The sequence below is a fragment of the Rhineura floridana genome, chromosome 1 (assembly GCF_030035675.1).
Source record: "Rhineura floridana isolate rRhiFlo1 chromosome 1, rRhiFlo1.hap2, whole genome shotgun sequence".
In the NCBI taxonomy this organism is placed as follows: Eukaryota; Metazoa; Chordata; class Lepidosauria; order Squamata; family Rhineuridae; genus Rhineura; species Rhineura floridana.
The window spans coordinates 47460912-47482937 of record NC_084480.1 but is presented as its reverse complement, the minus strand read 5'-3'; the positions used below and the strand labels follow the sequence as shown (position 1 = coordinate 47482937).

Sequence of the window (22026 nt, the reverse complement as noted above, 5' to 3'; positions counted from 1 at the left end):
AGTTGCTTAACATGCAAATTAGTTGCCTAGATTTGGAGACACGGGTTATGGTAAGCTGGAGGGGCACATGTCTCTTCCTCTACCATGCATTAAAATCCCCAGCTAGTTGGTATATGGGCTGAGCCATCCTCACCAGCAAATGCAGGGATGGGGACTTGTGGTCCTCCAGATATAGATGGACTCCAACTTTCATCAGCCCTAGCTGGCATGGCCAAAGGCCAGGATGATGAGAGTTCTAATCCAGCAACATTTGGAGCCCCACAGCTTTCCCATCCCTGAACTCATATGCCAAAGAGAACTTTCCTTCTTAACTGTAAATGAACCAAACAGGGCCGGCTCCAGGAATGCCAGGGCCCTTGGGCATCAGCTTGCCCTGGTCCCCGGCATGTGCATGTGCACACGTGCACATGCACACAGACCCCCACACCCCCACCTACCTGTCTGCTGTCTTTTACCATTGCCCTTAATGAAGATGGCGGCCGTGGTTTCCCTAAGGGGATGATATCTCCGTTGCCATCTTTGTTGATGGCACACGTGTGCTACACGTGCGCATCTCTGCCATCAACTAAGATGGCAGCAGGGGCTTCAGTACGTTAGGGAAACCGTGGCCGCCATCTTTGTTAAGGGCAATGGTAAAAGACAGCAGACAGGTGGGGGGCATGGGGGGGCTGTGGATCGCAGAAGGGGAGTGGAGGGGCGGCTGAGGGGCCCCCTGTAGCTCCAGGGGCCGTTGGGCCAGTGCCCCACCTGGCTGCCCTTTAGAACCAGCTCTGGAACCAAACATTAGATCTTACAGATAGATGGGAAAACAAAGACCAAGCGTTTGGGTTTTCTTAGTGCTTTAGTAATTCCATGACATCTTTTTGTCTTTTTCTGAAGAGCACAGTTTGAGTTAAATGGAAAGTAAATTGATTTGCATTATTGGTAGATTGGTAAACATCCCCATATACTTTAGCTTTTCACAACCAGGATACTGATACTGTATGTGAGAGAATGCAACAACATGTGAAAACTTTATAACGATGTGAGGCAAGTTGGTGCTCAATGTGACTCTTTGGCCTGGCTGTCAGGAAAGTGACAGGCCTGTCTTGTCACAATTTTTGTTTGGACTGCATCATGTCATAGTGCAGGTAGCATGTCACAGCTGGAGAAACGGGTCTGAGAAGAGCTTGCCCTTTCTGTTCCTAAAGGTTTTTTTTTTCATTTGGTGGAAAGGGTGGAGGGGAGAATCTATTTGCTATTCAAATACCTTATCTTTCAAACTGAGGGCCAAACTAGATATGACATTAATAACAGCTTGCTCGCTTAAAAAAAAAAGAATTAAATAGCAGCCGTATGTATGTTGTGTCAGAGCCGGTGGAAATTCAGATTAAGACTTAGTATAGGGTTAGGGGAAAAATTCGATTCACTTTGCATTTAAAGATGGACCAAATTTGCATTTCTGAAACAGTATGGAAACTGAAAACACAGCCATTTTTTAAAATGTCCACTTCTCTGAATTTTGCAATACCATTTTCCATCCAAGTAATGTGTACAAGAATTATTATTATTATTATTATTATTATTATTATTATTATTTAATTTGTATCCCGCCCTTCCTCCCAGCAGGAGCCCAGGGTGGCAAACAAGGCACTAAAAACACTTTAAAACATCATAAAAACAAATCTTAAAATACATTAAGATAAAACAGCATTAAAAACATTTTTAAAACTTTTTTAAAAGGTTAAAAACATTATTAAAAACATATTAAGCAAATCTGACACAGAGACAGACTGGGATAGCTCTCAACTTAAAAGGCTTTTTGAAAAAGAAAAGTCTTCAAAAGGTGCTGAAAAGATAGCAGAGATGGCGCCTGCCTAATATTCAAAGGGAGGGAGTTCCACAGGGTAGGTGCTGCCACACTAAAGGTCTGTTTCCTATATTGTACAGAACGAACCTCCTGATAAGATGGTATCTGCAGGAGGCCCTCACCTGCAGAGCACAGTGAGCTACTGGGTATGTAAGGGATAAGACGGTCTTTCAGGTAACCTGGACCTGAGCTATATAGGGCTTTGTACACCAAAACTAGAACCTTGAACTTGGCCCGGTAGCAAATGGGCAGTCAGTGCAATTCTTTCAGCAGCAGGGTGACATGTTGGCGATACCCTGCTCCAGTGAGCAGTCTCGCCGCCGCATTTTGCACCAGCTGCAGCTTCCGGACCAACCTCAAGAGCAGCCCCACATAGAGCGCATTACAGTAATCTAGCCTGGAGGTTACCAGTGCGTGGACAACAGTAGTCAGGCTATCCCAGTCCAGAATCGGCCACAGAATGCATATACCAGAGTAAAGTGTGGATAAAACTGCATGCAATCATGAAAATAACATACAAAAATGTTAACATTAGAGAAAATTATTTTGCAAAAATGTATATATTAGGCAAAATTGCATAAAAATGTGTATACCTAGGCCTGGGTGATGGTGGGCTGTCCAACACTGGAGGCCTTCAATAGGCAGCTGGACAACCACCTGTCAGGTCTGCTTTAAGTTGGATTCCTGCATTGAGCAGGGGGTTCAATTCGATGGCCTTATAGGACCCTTCCAACTCTACTATTCTATTATTCTGTATTAGGAAAACTCTGAACTAAATTACTGATGAATATCCATAAGGACTTTTAAAAAAAAACTAATGTGGAAATGCGGAGAACGGAAAAATGAGAAACTGAGAGAAACTGAAATTGACAGATTAATTCATCCCTACTGTAGAGCAGGGGAGGCTTTAAAGCTTTGCCTCTGCCATGATACTAATTTAGATCATTCTCCAGTTGCTATTTGAGTTGGAAGCTCCCAGCTGCAGGGGATAGACAATCTGAATCAGGACCACTGTGGGGACACAGAATTAAAATCCACCTCCACCCATGCCAGAGTCTTGACATAGATCCCCCCTTCTACAATTGCTATTTAGTACAGAAAAAACAAGCAAGGACCAATCACATAATTAATATCTAGTTTGACCTTCATTGTGAATAGTGCTGTTAGTTTGTTCACTAGAATAAGAAAATTACATGAGACTGTAACATGATCAGAGGCTGATGTGTCTGTATGATTCAAACAAAACAGGTTGCAACCTATGGACCAAAAGTCCATTTTGTTCAGTGTCTAATCAGATGCATCTCCAATATATGTGCAAAACTAGTGTGAACAAACATTCTGTAGATATCAACAGCATCTTAATCTGCCTCTAATTGTTGTATCTTCCCTTGGATGATACAAGCTATAAAATGATTAGGCTGGAAATAAGGCCCTATAGAGAGGCAATTGAAGGATGTGGATATTTGTATTCATATTCACAGGTACTGCTGATGATGGCAGCAGTGGAGGAAAGACGGGACCATAGCCATATAGGCAAGATGCTGCTTTGGTACAGCACCCTAGACTAAGGCTCTGTACTGCTGGAGGCTAATAGAGAAGTAGCATATTGAGGTGTCTTCACCATGTGGCCTTGGCCTTCCTCCTCCTCTGCCATCTCTAGCATTTAGTGACACAGGGCTATAATCTGTCTCCCACTAGGCCAGTGGGGGAACAATGCCATAATGAGACCAGACATTTACAGTGGACAAGATGGCATTGCCTTCAGAAAGTCTGCAAGCATTTCTCCCAGTGTTGTCACCAGGGAGGCTTGGTCTGCCTGCCCTGGCATAAACATGGCAATGTGTCATTGGGACCCTTGTTTGATCTACTCTGTCAAATGCTTGGTAGAGATGTTTAATGGCACCAGCATGTTCTTTGAATCAATGGAAGAGCATCTGCTTTGCATGCAGAAGGTCTCAGGTTCAATCTCCAGCATTTCCAGATAGGGATGGAAAAATTCTGTCTGAAAACATGGAGACCCACTGCCAGTCAGTGTAGACAACAGTGAGCTAGATGGAATTGGCCTCACTCTATATAAGGCAGCTTCCTATGATCTTCACCCATTCTTCCAGGCCACTGGTCTCTTTCTGTGGAAGAGACAGACAGAAAGACAGAGAGGTCTCAGATGTGTGTATTCTGTTTAGAAGCAACCTGCATCTTAGATTTATAGTCCTTGGCATGAGATAGAACATTTGGCTGACTTTGTAGCTAGCTTGAACATTTGAATTTGTTTTATTAAACTTGCCCTACCTGATGAATGATATTGATTTGTGTCTGCTCTTGGCAAATATGGGTTATCATGACAGAAAGATAAATGTGTAGGGACTGAACTAGCTGTCATCCTATACATGCTTACTTGTGAGTTAGTCCAACTGCACGCAGCAGGACTTACTTCTGCATACACATGCACCAGACCATTAGATCTTTTTGTACCCCATTTCCATGAGTTCCTCCTGCCAAGCTGTCTTACAGCACCTTGCACAAACGTGGTTATTTAAGCAAGGAATAGTTAGGCAACCTGAAGCCTACTTTATAGCCCGATCCTATGGAAGTTTATTCAGAACTATATCTATTTCAATGGGACTGAAGGATTGGAGCCTTAAAAGATCCAATTCATACACCCATGCTCAGCCACAGGCTGGCCACTTTTCCTCCAGCCTCAGTTACAATGTGCAGCAATTGTCACATGCATTTGATGAATGAACACTCAAAAATGTATGTCATAACAAGCACAAAAGAGTACTGTATTGTTTTAACACATCAGTGACCAACTCATATTGGAGTAACATGCAAAATTATATTTTGTGCTCATGCAGAATGACACCACCAATCATGCTGCATTTAAAGTGCAATCCAGGCTGCAACAAGAGCTTGGTTGTGTACAGTGTTTTCCCAATCTCCTGAGGTTGCCGTTCCCCCTCCCCAAAGTAATTATGTGTCTTTTATCAACTACACAAATTTTGACATGTGAATTAAAATAAAGAGCGTTTTGACATGTTAAGGATCTCTTACAACTCTATTTCTGCACAAACATCTGTCCATTAAAATGTACTGAGGCATAGGATTTCGTCTTCAAGGTGCCACAAGACTCTTTGTTGCTTTTGCTGCAACAGATTAAGGCAGCGATTCCTTCTAAAAATTCTAGATTAAGCTTCACTTGTTGAATTCCTAGCTGTGTCAGTCACGATGCCGTGCGCCGCCAGGGCCCCAAATTTTCGTAGCCACCTCCCCTGGGCAGTTCCCCCCATGCCGTGACCAGAGCCCAACAGCACGTGCGTTCTCTAAAATCTCAATCACACCAGGACCATGCGCTGTGGTCCCATGGATGCCATAGGAGGATGCTTCGCTCCACCGTAAGCAATACTAACACCTGTCAATATAGCCCCATTCGAAAGCATTCGAAAGCCAAGCAAGTCCGAATTGTGCCACAGCTGCTGCTGGCAAGAACATATATTGCATTTACTTGGAGAGATTTCCCTTCCTTTCTCCTTTCCCCGGGGAAATTGCCTCGCCTGCCTGCTAGCCTGGTTTCGCACGGCTTCACCACCCCCTTTCCCTCCCTCCCGCTTTCCCGCTGCCGTCTTCAGGTGGGGGAGAATGGGCTTGCCCAGCCGTCGCACCCCTCCCACTCTGGATGGTGCGTCGCCCGCCTCCCGCCCTCGCCATGACTCTCCCCTCTCGCCGAGCGCTCTTCAGCACTGCAGTAGCAAAAGCGCGCGTTGTGCCGGAGCGCCCACACAGCCACTTTCCCGCCTCTCCTTGGGCTCTACAGGAGAGGGAAAATCAATCTACCACCACCTCTAGCGAGCCGCAGCGCTACCCCGCCGAGCACCAAAGCGGCAAGAGAAGGAGCGAGCGGCGCGGTGAGGGGAGCGAGACGGCTGCAAGCTGCACTTCTAGCGGGTAAGTAAGGTTTCCCTTCGGGAACGCTTGCCGTCTTGAGGAACTTTTTTTTTAACCTCGCCCTCTTCCCGCCCTGGCGGTTAGCTTGCTTGTCGACTGGAGCAGGCCTTGGAGGAGGCTTCGCTTCGAACTTTCCCCTAAAGGTCCGCTAGTGGCTCTCCTAGCGCGGCGGGACAAGATGGCGGGAACCGGCGATTCTCTCAGACAAATAAGTTCTGTCGAGTTCCATGGGACTTTACTTTGGGAGAAGCGGGCGTAGCCTTTGCAGGCTGATCCTAGGCGCGCTTACTCGGCAGTCAATCCCGCCGCATTCAGGCGGCGGCGGCGGCGGGGCTTGGACTGAAGAAAGCGTGTGCGCCAGGATCGCAGCCCTTAGACGAGTTTACTTTGGGTTCCCCAAGAGGAAAGCCCCAGCTTGACGCGATGCTGCCATCCTGCAGTGGCTGTCACCAAAGTCTCGCTAGTCAACCACATTCCCGTTTCCCACTCATGGCACCCCCTCCCCCAATTAAAAATCCCCTACGAGAACTTTGTGGACATGCATAGGATGTTCGGAGGTGGGAGATGATGGTGGAAGAGCTTCAAGGAGGCAGACGTGGACAGCTGTGAGCGATAGTGGCGGGGAGGCATAGAACGGGGAAGATCTTGCAAAAGGTACCAGACGGCTGCAAAAAGATTCAGCCAGACCTTTGCAATGCGATGCGATGCGTCGGGAAAGCCACGAGGCTTTTCAAAGTGCTTTTTTGGGGGGCAACCGGGCACTTTCTTCTATGGCGGAATCGGCAATATTCTTCTACTCCTTCAGCAGCTTGCAAAGTTGTTGGCCGCGGCTTGTCGTTCATCTTCCATCAGATTCCGAAAAGCCTTAATAAACGCGATTGTTGTTTCAATCGCCGCATACTTCGGCAAAACTGAACGAACAGCTAGTCATTTAGGGAATTCCGTCTGCAACATTTTCCTTCCCCTTCTCTTCCTCTCCCTTCGCTTTGCTTGGCGTGCCGGGCTGCAGTGCGGGGGCAAGGAGGGACGATCATCAAGAGGGCTGCAAAGGTTGGGGGAGGGGCACGGAGCTGACTCAGCTTTCCCGGGGACTTCTATGGGGTTGGAGGCGCGTGCCTTCTAACTCGGCGCGTGCGACTCCCCGGAGTCACTGCTGGGAATCCCCCCCCCGCGTGCGCCCGGGGAGCGCGAAGCTAATCGCTGGATGCTGACGATGGTCGGGGTGGGTGGGCTTACTCGGGGTTGCCACTTCGACATGTGATGGGGGAGGGGGAAAACACAGGCATGCAAAAATAAAGAGCTCTCCTTGTCTGCTAAGCTACGTTGAGATAGTTTGGCCTTCGCTGATCAATAGGATCCAGGACTCTTTCCTGCATAGGGTGGCTATGATGCTGATTATGATGGCTTAGATCTGCATTTCATATATACAAGAGACCCTGTGGAATAGCATGTTCTGTGGAGTTGTATGGAGCTGCGGGATACAATCCCCTTCTCTGCCGCCCCCTCCTCTTCCTTCACCACTACCTCCACCACGCTTCTGCCCCAAATTAGGTGTGAGTGATTGTCCTAGAAGGGGCAGAATGCAGAGGCGCTTCCATCTAGCTTCTGATGCCCAGCCTCTCTTGGGCTGCATTGCACTGCAGTGCAGGGAGCTGACAGCAACTAGACTGTGTATATGATCCTGTGTGTGTTCTTTTTGAGAGAGAGAGATGGCACCCAGATTTGATGAAGTGCTGGTTGTCTGGCATTTTTGTAGATGGAGTCTGGAAAACAACATTATTTTTCTATTTTTAAATGAAAGTGCTGAAGAAAACCTGTAGATAATTCGAACATTAAAAATAGTGTTTTTTTTCCTTTCTAGAATTGTTAAAAGTTATTTGAGTACAAAAAAGGAGATCATACAAAAAGCAGGTCACCATGTGTATGCATTTCATGAATAACAATTGTTAGTTTTTATTTTAATGTGTTTTTCTTTAAGTGAATCCTTTTTGAAATGTATGATTGCTCTCTCTCTTGCTCTCTCTTGTAATGTTTCTGTATTACAATGTTTCTGTATTAAAACGCTGAGATTCTACTATAGAAAACAAAACACAGAAAACAAGGAAACCACCTTTGGAAGCAAACTTGGAAAATAAGCTTCATGACTTTTTTTAATTTCATTTTCCAGTTCAAGATGCATTTAAGGACCCACAAAATCTTTTTACAACAGAATTCAGTTTGGCCCCCCAAATTCTGAAGCATTGCTAAATGTTTGAAATATTTTTTATTGGTATGCTAATGTAATAAAGTTAATAAATACAACTTTGTAGATCTCATGAGTATTGGCGTATCTGAAATGACTTCTGTGGGGAAAAAAGCAAAAGGTTAGGTGCTCCTGCATGTCGCTTTTGATGTGTGTTAATTTAATAAAGCTAATCTTCAGTATTAGTAAGCAAATGCAGCATATTCTCATTCTCTAGCATCACCTTTAAGCAAAAAAGAAACTGTACCTTTCAATTAAATCTAAATTAGGGTCGCACTGTGCTTTCTTTTTATATATTTTAAAACTTACTTTTTTTAAAATGATGATATAGAATGAACATGTGGCGCTTTCTCCTTGATTTCTGAACAGATAGTTTAGAAAAGAGAATGAAAGGTCAAATGCATCTCCGGAAGCCTTTAACTGCATTGTAGGACTATACATTGATTGCAGATGTTAATAAATGACATGTGATAAGAGTGATCAGAATATTGATAAATGCATCATATTTAAAACGTAGATATGTAGGATATATTAAAAGATTTTAAAATATGAGAAAAATCAGCTTATCATTCAAAACATGAACCTATTCATGAAACATCTAGTATTCATGAAAATCTAATCTTACTAGATGTAGGATGATTGTACTACTTTAAAACAAAATGAAAAATACGTTAAATTTTATTAAAACAAAATGAAAAATATGTTAAATTTTATTGAATTTATTGTAAATCCTGAACAAATCTTAGCTGAAAGAAAGGCTTACTGATGTCCATAGAATTTCGTTTCAAATAAGTGGTGCAAGATCGTCATAAGCTTGGAAACAGTCCAATCCTAACCACGTTTGTTGTAACAAAAAGCTCCATTGAATATGATTAGGACTTCTCCTGTCCTGTCTAGCAATCAGATTACACTGACTATATATACGTTGCAGGAGAACTCTGTGATGATGCCTATCAAAATCTGAATATTAATGCTTGTTTAATCAAAAACACATCAATTAGGTTAAATTAATTTGCAAACATGAAAGAGAGCTTGCAGCAGCTGCTCTTTTGGTGTTATGTAGCACATTGTGTTTAACATCTTGGAACAGATCAAGAGTAGGATTTAAAATGTCAAAGCAGTTGTGTCTGTAGCTTAATTTTATTGAGTGTTTATTTATAAAGTGCTAAGTGAAAATACATGTTTATTATTAAAGGACATTGTATATATTGAATTTATATGCTGGACTCCACTAAAAGCAATGAGAAATTAGGTGCTATTTTTTAACGTTTCCTTTTAAGATGAAAACTGCATTTTTCTAAAGAAAAGAATTCTGCTTTAGAGTTGAACGATCAGGGCAGAATCTCAAAAGGTACTTCATAAAATGTATGCTCAACAGATAATTGTTTAAAATTATGTTTTATCCAGTTCTTCATATAACTTAAATTTTATGCATGATTTAGCTTTTACAGATTTCAAGCAATTAAATAACTTCTTGTGGAAGTCCATGTTTTGACAACCTAGTATCAGTTTGTGTAAAAGAAAACCTTCAATTTGTTCTTTACTATAATTAAACCATACCTTCTCTATACCAACATAAGAATAAAATTTTAGATATAATAAAGAAAGAGGCAAATTTGTAGGAGATCCTATAGGTAAGAAAACATCGTTATTTGAAAAGGTGGGAAAACTGTCAGAGGTTTTACAATATTTTTGCTCCCCTCCTACATTAATGATTTAATATCTAGCACAAGCTGGAGCAGTAAAACCTACGGTAGGTATATTAAGTGTGTACACTGTGATAAACATCATTATTTTAAGCCAAGTAAAACAACCCCCAATATGTATAAATTAAGCAAATACATCATTAGCATACTTCAGATAATTCTGTTTTTGCTAAGGCTTGGAAGGAGCAAGTTACTTGAGATCCTACTGAAGCCTCTCCAATGGTTCTAACATTATGATTATATAGTTCTAGCCTTATGTTTACATTCATAGGGCCTAGAAACCTGTCATTTAAAAAATGGGAGTGAGGATATTGGATTTTATTTATTTATTTATTTATTTCATTTTTAAACCGCCCATAGCTAGTAGCTCTCTGGGCGGTGTACAAAACAGAGTTAAAATACCATGTCAATAAAATCCAATTCAAATAACAGGAAAATTTAAAACATTAAGATGAACAATTAACATTAAACATTAAAACATTAAAATGCCTGGGAGTATAGCCAGGTCTTAACCTGGCGCCTAAAAGAAAATAACGTAGGCGCCAGGCGTATTTCCTCTGGTAAGCTGTTCCACAATTTGGGGGCCACCACAGAAAAGGCCCTAGATCTAGTAGTAATCCTCCGGGCATCTTGATGATTTAAGACTGTCGCGATATATTTTAGTCAAAATAAATTGCTTTTTGCGAAGATGGAATGAAACCAACAGAAAGTAATGCAATATAGATCTGTGATGCCCTTTCTGATTTCTGGAGTAGAGACCACAGAAATAAGAAGATTACGAAAAATGTTTTAATGTGATGCAATTTTTAAAATATTTTGTTTAAAATAATTCTGTCCCACTTGTTTATGTTGAGTTTCCAAGGTGACTTCATAAATTAGTAAAATACAATAATCCACACTAAGGGCACATTCCATCTCATCCTTTCACCTGGCTGGGGTGAATTGGATGCTGTGGATCACCAAATGGCTCCCAGCTGTGCCAGGCTCTGCTGGCCTCAGACGGCATTTTCTGGCCGGCTTGTGCACATGGCTCCTCCTCCAATGGTCCCCTCTCTGCCAGCTGCCCAGCAGTTGGATTGCTCTGTAAAATATCAAATAAAAATAATTAAAGTAACTGCAACAGAATACTAATCAAAGAGCATTCTTTTTTCCTTCCCAAAAGGTGGCCCATTAATTTAACTTGGCATTGAAAGTAGACACTTTACGCCGAGGAAGCAGTTTGGGTACACCACTGTCAAAGCCCTGTCACTCGTCAACAGTTGCCACTAGCCTGACCTTGGAAGGCAAGGGATTCACAGCAGGATCTCTGGGTGAAGATTTCAGGAAGTGGGCAGATTCACATGGGAGAAAGTGGTCTTTCAGATTATTATATTATTTCTCACTAGTGGAAAAACAAGCAATAGCCAAAGTGTCAAAACAACTTGAATAAATTGTGCTGACTTTTAAAGCCAACAGTAATATAGGATAGTACTTAATTAAACAAGTCAAATATTGCTAATCTTGGACTTGAGGAGGTTTTGGGTGGAACTATTCTATCAACAAAACTCCTTTTTCATTGTCTTTTTATTGAGGTACATAAAAGAGCAGTAATAGGTTCAGTGAAAGAGAACAAACAAAAAAACAGTGTCTTTAATCTTATAGTAAAAATTTTTTAGCTTGCAGTTATTTGTGGTAGAACATTCCTGTGAACCATTTGAAAAGGTTGCAGTGATATTGTGCCCATGATTCAATATTCTGGTAAAGGAAATTATTTCAGGAAGGAAAAGAAATACTATTTAATATATTCAGTAAAACCAATTACTATTGATTAATCTAAGTATTTAAGTGTTTATGATGTCAAGAAATCAGCTAAAATTCACAAAATATGACTGACCTGGTGGTTGCAAATGTCACTTTGTTATAGTGTAAGTCAGGCTTGCAAATATGTACATGGAAGTTAGTATTCTTCAAAGCTTACTATTTCACTTGCCTGCACTTATACTATAAATTACTAATATAGTTTATTAGCAAAGCTGTGGAGCCACCTTCACAACACTGGTGTTGCTATCACTTAACTGAATGGTGCTGGGAAAAGGCAGGATGACAGTAGTGATGTCAGGGCTATGTGGAGCACCAATGGGAGCACTGGATTGGTTTTGCTAGTGTACCTGTGCAGTCCTGATCTTGCCACCACCCTGCTTTGTCCCCATCTGTCCAGAAAAGTGGCAGTAGTGCTTGGCAGCTATGTGTCAATATACTGGCCGCTTCTGAGGGTTAGCATTTCCAAAGGTGCATTGTGCGTTCACTACCAAAATAGTGTTCTTTCCTTTAAATAGTATAATAGTAATAGGATTGTTTGCAAATTGCAGTATTCAGAGAGTTTCCCAATCCATGGAAGCTTATGTCATAATTATGCAGCCACGAGAGTGGCTGTATACTATAGTCAACATGGATTTTTTGCATTCTGCAATGTTAAATACCCCCCATGCCATTCTGATGCTTCCCATACGCTCATTTCAAAACAAAACCTTACAAAACTTATAGTCCTAAACTCAGAAATGCTTGCTTAGCAACTCTCTTAAGTTTTCATGGTGATACACAAAACAGTCAGAGAGAATTGAGAGTTCAAAGTGTAAAAAGAGAAAAACAAACAAACCAGACTCCTTTTGGACTTTTTTCTGTCAGAGTTCTCATAATCTGTTGAAATTAATTAAAAATCAGCCATGTTTACAGAGTATCTATAATCCTCTTACTGACCTTGCCCCATACTCTGACCTTCATCTTCTGCAGTTTAAAAGTTAAAAAAAATGCCTGACTGATTTTTAATCAGTTTAATTAATTTAGCATTGAACTGAATGATAATGTCAGGCATGCTCAGTAAGAACGAACTGTCAGTGTTCTAAAAGCCAGGCTCACAGCTGCTTGGCTTGCCTAATAGGGGCCACACCCACGCCAGACCAGTGTAGTTTGTGAAGGGTGCTGAGAGGAGACTCCTATTCTCCTGACAAAGCTCCAGTGGCCAGAGTGGTTTAACAGTCAGCCGCTCTGACTGAAGCTCTGTGAGGGGATCAGGGCCTCTCCTAGCAACTCTCAGCACCCTTCACTTCCCAGGATTCTTTGGGGAAAATCATGACTGTCTAAAGTGAAATAAAGGTCTGGTGTGAATGTGGCTAGGGACAGCTTTGGTTTAAATTTGGGTGGGAGGCTGCCTGCTGTAGAATAAAAAGATGGGGAAAACACTGAAAAAGAATGATATTATTCACAATGTTTTCCTTTTGGAAAGGAAAGGGGCTTCCCCTCTGCCCAGTGCTCACCCATCTGATCTCCTCTCCTCCCCCTTACTCCTTCACCCACCCCTCCCTACCCCTCCTCCAGGTCAGTTTCACCTATCCTAAGCATCATTTTACAGGAGTAAATCCCACTGAACTCAAAAAGCATGCAAATGATCAAACCTGCCCTCCCCCTCCTTCCTAGCCCCTCCCTCTTGCCCCTTCACCCCTCCCTTTCCCACCCCATCCTCTTCCAATTCATTCCTTCCCCCTCCCCCTACTTTGCCTCCCCTCAGCCCTCCTCCTCTCCCATGGTCAGTTTTACCTATCCTAGGACTATGACCTGGGAGACCAGGGTTTGAATCCCCACACAGCTGGGTGACCTTGGGCCAGTCACTGCCTCTCGGCCTCAGAGGAAGGGAGTGGTAAACCACCTCTGAATACTGCTTACCATGAAAACTCTATTCATAGGGTCACCATAAGTCAGAATCAACTTGAAGGCAGTCCATTTCATTTTCAAGCATGATTGCACGGGAGTAAATCCCATAGAACTCAATAAGCATGCAAATAATCAAACCTGCCCCCCTTCACTAAACTTCACTAAAATTGCAAAGTAAATCAAACATATTTAAAATGACTATCTGAACTATATCAGCTGTTTTAATATTGTTGCTTCCTCCCTGTTAAAACAAGATCAGCACAGCACATGTCTTCTTTCTGTTCTTTGGGCTGATTGCAGGTGTTGCCACCACTCACCATATACTCGGGCACATGTTACCAAATTCTTCCAAGCTACACAGGAAATGGATTGGATTGTGAAAGACCAACCCAAATTGTGTTTGAATTTTGACAAATTTGTAGGGCAGTAAAATATGTCAGAGAGGAGGTCAGGCCTCCTGCTCCCCTGGTGCATTCACTATAGCTGCCCAATTTCCCTGCTTTTTAAAGTTTGATAGAAATATCTGTTGGCTATACGTACATTTTTTTGCCTGTTAGTGAATAAATACTTTAGTCTTTTAAGGTGCCACAGGACTCTCTGTTGGTTTTGTTGCAACAGATTAATACAGCTATTCCTCTGGAAAGTGCTCTCCAAATAACAATTCACTATGTTTGCTCATCACATTAAACCACAGTTAATTATTTAACATGAAAGAACAGTGTGGTAGTAGTGCACACTGCTGAAAGGTCCCCAATTTGTTCTTCCCCAGCTGCTGGTCTTGCTTTGTGGGAGAAGCAAACCACAAGTCTTGCTTCCAGCATAACAAGGCCAGGAGTAGCAGAGGAGTGAATTGGGAACTTTTGAACAGTGTGCACCACCATGCTGCTCATTTGCATAAAACCATAGGTAAACATTAACTATGGTTTAACATGACTTGTGAACCTGGTCAATATTTGTTTCAGGTTCCTGTTTTTTACAATCTACTTTTTTAGTGAGCTTGGAACTTTGGATCTGCTGCTGCTGACAGTTTTAAAGTGTTTTCCAAGATCAAGCACTATATATTGCTGATGAATAGTTTAAAGCTGCCACCATAAACATATACTACAAAAATAAGCTATACAGAAAAATCAATGGAATTTATTTCCAAGTCAGTATTTTTAGGATCAAAGGGTAATAATAAACAGTGCCTTGCAAAAGTAATCAGACCCCAGACCAATGCTCTCTTATTACTGAATTACAAATGATACCTTGTAATTTCATTCTATATATTTTATTTTGAAACACTGAAACTCAAAATCAATTATTGTAAGGTGACATTAGTTTTATGTTGGGAAATGTTGGGAAACAAAAAACTGAAACATTTTGCTTCCATAAGTATTCAGCCCCTGTGCTGTGGAAGCTCCCAGTTTATATAGATGAAAGTAATTGCCCTATTGAGGACACAATTGCCTTACCATTGGCCTCCACCTGTGAACCATTAAACCTGCTGTCACATTGTCTGGATAAAACCCCCACTGTTGAAGGATCATTGGTCAGGCTGTGGATCTGAAGGAAAATGAAGACCAAAGAGCATTCTACAGAAGTGAGAGATAATGTAATACGAATGCATAGATTAGGAAATGGGTACAAAATAAATCCAAGTGTTTGGATATCCCATTGAGCACAGTTGGATCAATAATCAGAAAGTGGAAGCTGAATCACACCACCCAGGCACTGCCAAGAAAAGGCCATCCTTCAAACCTCAGCGCCCGAACAAGAAGGAGACTTGTGAGAGAAGCCACAGAGAGGCCAACAATCACTTTGAAGGAGCTACAGAGTTCAGTGGCTGCGAGTGGAGTAATGGTGCACCAGTCAGCCTTATCAAGAGCTCTGCACTAGCCTGTATGGGAGGATGGCAAGAAAGAAGCCGTTACTCAAGAAGTACCATCTGAAAGCACGTCTGGAGTTTGCCAGAAAGCATGAGAGTGCGCCAGCTGCAATGTGGGAAAAGGTTTTGTGGCCAGATGAGACCAAGATAAAGCTTTTTGGCCAAAACATAAATCACTATGTGTGGTGCAAACCTAACACTGTGCATGCCTCAAGACACACCCTCCCTGCAGTGAAGTATGGTGGTGGCAGCATCATGCTACGGGGATGCTTCTCATCAGCAGGGACTGGGCTTCTTGTTAAAATTGAAGGAAGAATGGATGGAGCAAAATACAGGGAAATACTACAAGAGAACCTGCTTTAGTCCACTCAAAAACTGAGGCTTGGGAGGAAATTCCCTTTTCAGCAGGACAATGATCCCAAGCACAAGGCCAAAGCAACATGGGAGTGGCTCAAGAACAAAAAGGTGAATGTCCTACAGTGGTCTAGTCGAAGTCCTGATCTCAATCCCATTGAGAATCTGTGGCGCTCTTTGAAAATTTCAGTCCACAAGCGTGGTCCAACAGACCTGAACGACCTAGAGCAAATCTGCCAAGAATGGGCCAAAATCCCTCAAAGCTGGTATATGCCTACCCCAAAAGACTTAAACCTGTAATTGCAGTGAAAGGTGGCTCTACCACATATTAATGTGTGTGGGATGAATACTTATGCAAGCAACATGTTTCAGTTTTTTATGTTTCTTAACAAACATTCCCCAACATAAAACCAATGTCACCTTACAATAATTGATTGTGAGTTTCAGTGTTTCAAAATCAAATATCCTACAGGACGAAATTAGAATGTACCATTTGTAATTCAGTAATATGAGAGCATTGGTCAGGAGTCTGATTACTTTTGCAAGGCACTGTATATAATTAATCAGCATCATCAGGTTTATGGGAACATCAAGGGCTCAGCCCTATGTTTTTAACCCAATTTTGTCACATTAGCAGGGGTGCTAACAGGATTTTCTGCACCCCATATGCTGTATGTAGATTGGGGGCTCTATATTCCCATCCACCACACTCATCTCCCCGCAATCTATTGGTAAGAACCACTGCTTATGTACATATATTACCAATGTGAACAGTTATTTTGAATCCAGTTTTGATTTTTGCTGTATTTAACATATTTTAACCTGTTTTTCAGAGTTCCTTCCTCACAAGGCATTTTGCAACAGTTATAGTTCAAAAACCATAATCATTTAATTATTAAATAACATTCAAACAATAAAATAACATTAAAAAGATAGAAGGAGCTAAAAAACTTGGGCAGCTTGACTGAACCAACTCTCATCCTAAGTTACCTCTCAGAGTTGTTGCAAAGATAAAAGTGGGGAGGACCAGGAAGAAAAGTGAGGTGCTAACACATCATATCATTTGCATAAACCTTGCAGTGAAGGGGGGAGGGAAATGCAGAAACTTAGCCTCCCAATTTAACTGCAACATCCCACAGTTCCGATTTTACAACAAAAATAAGGTTGCCAACACACACACACACTGAACATATGCAGTTTGAGTGAACCAACTCTCAGCCTAACTTTCCTCACAGGGTTGTTGGGAAGACTGTATATATATACACCTAGAGATGTAATAATACATACACCTCGTATAATAGTGTATTGATAAAACCAGTTGGTCATTGCAGAACTTTTTTTTTTAAAAAAAATCAGTATTAGTCTCCTGTCACATAACAATAGTGACACATTATGATTGGAGGGGGAGATTTACCATACAATCCTTTGCTATGTCTGCTCAAAAGTCCTGTTGATCTACAACACAGTCCTAACCATGTCTACCCAAAAATAATTCCTATTGAATACAATGAGGTTTACTGTCAGGTATGTGAGATTAGCATTGCAGCTTTACTCCCAGAAAAGTGAGTATAGGATTAAACCTTCATATTGAGAAGGTTTTCAAAACAGGCTATGAATTAGACAAATAAATTGCCCTTTTCCACAGCCCAGGAAAAATTTAAACTTGACTCCATATATTTAGAAAACTGTAACACACTGTAATGTCATCTTAAGCTGCATGTACACTTTTTATTTCTGTTCAAAAATTATTTGATAGATAAAATATATATTATGCTATTTTTGCAAATAATTAAAGAAACTTGCATGTACACTTTTATTATCATCATCACTGAAATTGTGTACTTTGAATGCATGTCAAGATCCTGCTATGATCTTCTGTTCTGGACCTTGTACTGGATGTGTGCACACGGAGAGAAAACTAGGTGTGGGCAGGCACACGTGCTGCTATAAGTTTACTCAGCTCATGGGATGTGCAGACAAGCAGGAAAAGGCAGCTGTTTTCAGAACTTGCAAGAGATGCTAGCTATTTCCTCATCATTCATAACTCTGACTTCACTTATTGGCTAAAAACTGAAAGGGTGGGAGGGGGAAGCTGACATCGTATATATCTCTTGATCCACAGCACTTAGAACTTGCTTTTAAAGAATATTTTTGTAAGCATCATGCAACACGCTTCTGTGCAGGTACAAGCCAGAAGTGATCACTTTTGATCCAGAAGTGATCACGCGTAGTGTAATGCTGTGAGGCGGGGTGGTGTTGGTGCTGCCATTTGCTTGACGTGCCTGACAGTGCACGAGTTGCGTGGGTTGCCTGGTGGCAGCAGAGGCCCGCGAGTCACTCAGCAATGGTGGCTGAGTCGCCTGGCAGTGGTGGCTATACATGAAATGTGTGACCTGTGGGGTGCTCTAGCAACAGCAGACAGGGTTGGCGAGCGAAGTGAGTGGGGTGGAACTCCCTAGTACTTTAAAAAATGAAAGCTAAGAGTTGGGGGGCCTTTGGCCCAGAAGAAACAAACAATTTTTACCCGTCTGGTGGCAGCCCTGCAGATTGGCCCAAGCTGTGCCTAAGGCTGCAATCCTATCATACTTATATAAGAGTAATATCCATTGGTATTAATGGTTAATACTTCCAAATAAGATTGTTCAGAATTACAGCTTTGTCAAATAAATGATTAATGCTACTTTTTTCTCTCTCTCTGCAGTAAATTCAGTTTTGTCTAGTCTGGCAAATTCAGGGGCTAATAAAACAAAACATGCATATGGCGGGTTACGTTCTGGACCTCCGCTGTAAAGCGGAACTCATTGAATAGAATGGCGTGTGATGCCTGAAAACCGCCATAAAAGCGGAACAAGCGCTGTATGAGTGGGTCTTTAGTCTAATTGCGTCTAATTGAGACGCTGTATTAGCGAATCGCTGTAAAGCGGGGCCCTACTGTATATCTTTCTTTATAAAACCTCTGTGTGTGTGTGTGTCTCTTTTTCTTTGTATGCATCGAAGGGATGGTTATCACAGGATTCCCTTGAGGTCAGTAATGCCACAGGCGTAAGCTTGGAACTGTGTTGGTAATATAAATATGGCAACAGTTATTATAGTTAATACTTTGAAGAATCTGAAAGAATACCTGATTTCATACTCAGAGTCGTAATATAGTATTGAGTATTACTGTGTTGTAGCTTTACTGTCATACATTTTAAAGTAAATTTAAAACCATACTCTTAATTTTTGAAGATAACCTGTAACATTATTTTGCACCATACTCTGTACAGTAGTAGAAATCCGAAAAAAACAATTTTTAACTCATTCTGAAAATTTTAATTTATCCAAACCTATTTTAATTGTTAAAATTTCAAAATGAGAGATGTCTTTGATCTTTACATTTACTTTTATGTAAGTGCCTGCTCTAGGAAATACTTTGATTTCTGAAAAGAAATCTAATTTAAGGCAAAACAGATGCAATTCAGATGTATAATATTAATTTACAATGGGTATGTTGGTAAGTGCAGGCTTCTGTTAATAAAGGTAGTATTTCTTAAAAGTATGGTTGTTAAAACAATATTAAAACAATATTTTTCCACGTAATTGGAGAACATGAGACAAAAACACACACCAGATTTAATGGCTAAGTGCACTGTGTAATATTTTCAAACTAACTTTTCAGGATCTAGCCATTCCTTTGAAAGTAGGTATGATGTTCTCAGGGCCCCCACAAACATCTGTCCTTAGGAACATCACAAAATGGTGAGATGGGTGTGGGATTTAATGTTGTAAGATATTAATATATAGGACTTAATTTTGTGAGTGTAGAATTTGGGAGATTCAAAAGTGTGAGATACATATGTGTGGAATTTTAGAAACAGTGGGATAAAATTAGTGAAGCCTTGAATCGTCCAGAAGTTTAGTGACCAGAACTTTAAAGGAAAATGGACAGAGAACAAGTGCGGTCAAGTATTTGTTATTTTATTTATTTGGAGTTGAAAAGAATGTGTCTGTGAGAGACAGAGAGAAAGAGGGAATGAGATGAGAGAGATGATGAACACATGTAAAAAGAGTTGCAGTTGTTAAGGGAAAGAGCCCATTATGTATTATGTAAACAATGACTACTTGTTCTGTTACTTCATTAAATATATTAATACTAGGGCTCTCCCCCTGCTCGGTTCACTTGCCAACCCCGCCTGCTGTCACCAGTGCACTCCCCTCACCAGGTCTCCCCCTCCCTCCTCCTGCACACAAGTTGCCAGTGCTGCTCCCCCCCACAGGTCACCTGTGCTCCCACCTCCCTCCCTGCACATGGGTCACCAGGCATTTGATAGAATGAGATGATGATGTTATTAGTGTACTGCCAAAGCTTCCTATGGATGTATGGGGGTTGTTCTTGTTTTATTGTTATGTTTTTATAGTATGATATATTTATTTGTTTTTCTCAATGTTGTCACTTAGAGACCTTAGGGTAACAAGCGACTAAAACATCTAATAAATAATAATAGTAAATATATAAATAATAATATAATAATTTAAAGAGAAGTCTGGACCAGTAGCGACCCATGTGGTGGGTCGGAACCACCCTCCTTATACTGGCATTGTTGTAGTTTATGTGGACAGCGCTGGGAAAGAGGGAGGGCAAGCTGTGTGGGCACACCAGCAGAACCGATCTGGTATACCTGCACAGGCTAAGTCTTGCAGCCCTTAGTACTCTAATAGGGGTCCCTTGGAATGACACAGGGTTGCCAGATCTCCCTGTACATTTTCTTCCGCATAGGATAGATTGTATACTTATTTAGCGTTCTTACCTATCAAATTGCTGTCCATGGGTAGAATCCAAATCACTCAAGGGTCCTTTTAAAAAAAAGTTTTGCAAATTCTAATTATAACATGGTGCTTTTTATACCTTAAAAGCTATTTAACAATCCTTAATTCAGATCATTTGACAACTTATTTCAGAGGACTAGTGAATAAGGGTTATTCTTGTAGAATGATCTGGCCCCAAATTTTGAATTTGGTTTTAGTTCTGAATGTTTTAACATGCCCACTCATATCTGAGTCCAATCTGTCACTGTCATGGAAGGCTTCAAAGGTACCAATCAGAAAAATAGACAAGAACGGTATTGGCTCTCTCCACAAAGAACAACAGTAATAGGAAATGCCTGATTCTACCCAGATACAACCAGGTTTAATGCCTAAACTATATAGTGACACTGTGCACAGATCTTTCCCCTTTTGTTTAATGAAACAACAATTAAACGTTCACTGTTGAAACATTTGTGAGAACAGAATATCAGCCACTCATCTTGGAATTTTGAAGGCTTTCAAAAGATGAGTAAGTTGTGATCTTTGAAGATGACGTATGCAGAGTCTTAGGGAGCAATCTAATCCAAGATCCACTGGGATGAGGGGGTTTGAAATAGGTGGATCTCTGGCCGAGCCGGCTGAAGTTCCCTATTCTGGCTCAGCCAGTGCTGCACTGGTGTAAATCCTCCAACGTGGCTGGCTGAGGCTGGGGTAAGCCCTGAAAAAGGGGCAGGATGGGGCAGGGGAGACTTACACCTATTCCAAACTCATTTCAGCTCAGTCACATAACCTAGCAGCCCAGCGGAATGTTACACTGGCAAACAGGATTATGTAAGTCAAACTCTATTTTAAAGGCTTGGTTTCCCTCTGCCTGGCTCAGGGGATGGCTAAGCCCCGCTTGTGAAAGGAGTTTGGAATATGTGTAACTTCACTCCAACTTAATTCAGAGTGGTGTTAATTATGCTGGCTTCCTATAGTTCTGCTCTGCCAGTAGATGTACTTAGGTTTTCAGGTTAACTTGTTCAATTGATGATTGTGCCTTCCTAGAAATAGGAAAAATGTTGTCCTTTTCTATTAGGTATCAATGTTGGGTCTCAATAAAATATGAAAATGATGTTTAATCTTTTTCCTTGTATAATAGCTGGTGTCTGACGTGTCTTTTTTCCATTGTTAGATATGAACAGCAATGTTCCTGGCTCTAAATGTAGCAGCTCCCACACTGAATTGTGCGAATTATAGAAATCTTAATAACTTCTCTTAGCTTTGTAATCTGAAGCATCAACTTTTTCCAGGTCAGGTACTTTGGAATGAAATTTGTCTCTCTGGTTGGAATGGGATTTATTTTCTCACTAGTAATTCAGCGGGGCTACATCCAGTTGCTATCACTGGTGTTGACCCATAGCTAGAGTAGTATGTAGGTCATTCTTTCTCAGTATTTTCCTGCAGTATGTCTGACTCACAGTTTGCTTGAGAATAGTGAAGGCTAATGGTAAAATGGCAAAAGTTGTAAAATATTCAGAGTTACTTGGATTCTGGAGCTGTAAATTGGGTTTCATTGTTGGTCACGAGTTCATCTTGAATGTCAAAGTGAACA

At 41.3% G+C, this 22026-nt stretch overlaps 1 protein-coding gene across 1 annotated transcript in view; it reads left to right on the top strand.

Moving 5' to 3' along the window:
* Positions 1-5620: 5620 nt before the first annotated feature.
* SV2C (synaptic vesicle glycoprotein 2C) overlaps positions 5621-22026 on the top strand; it is a 165184-nt gene continuing 148778 nt past the window's right edge. The window contains exon 1 of the mRNA XM_061620461.1: positions 5621-5791. The gene's annotated coding sequence lies outside the window, so the exon portion shown is untranslated. The remainder of the gene's footprint in view (positions 5792-22026) is intronic.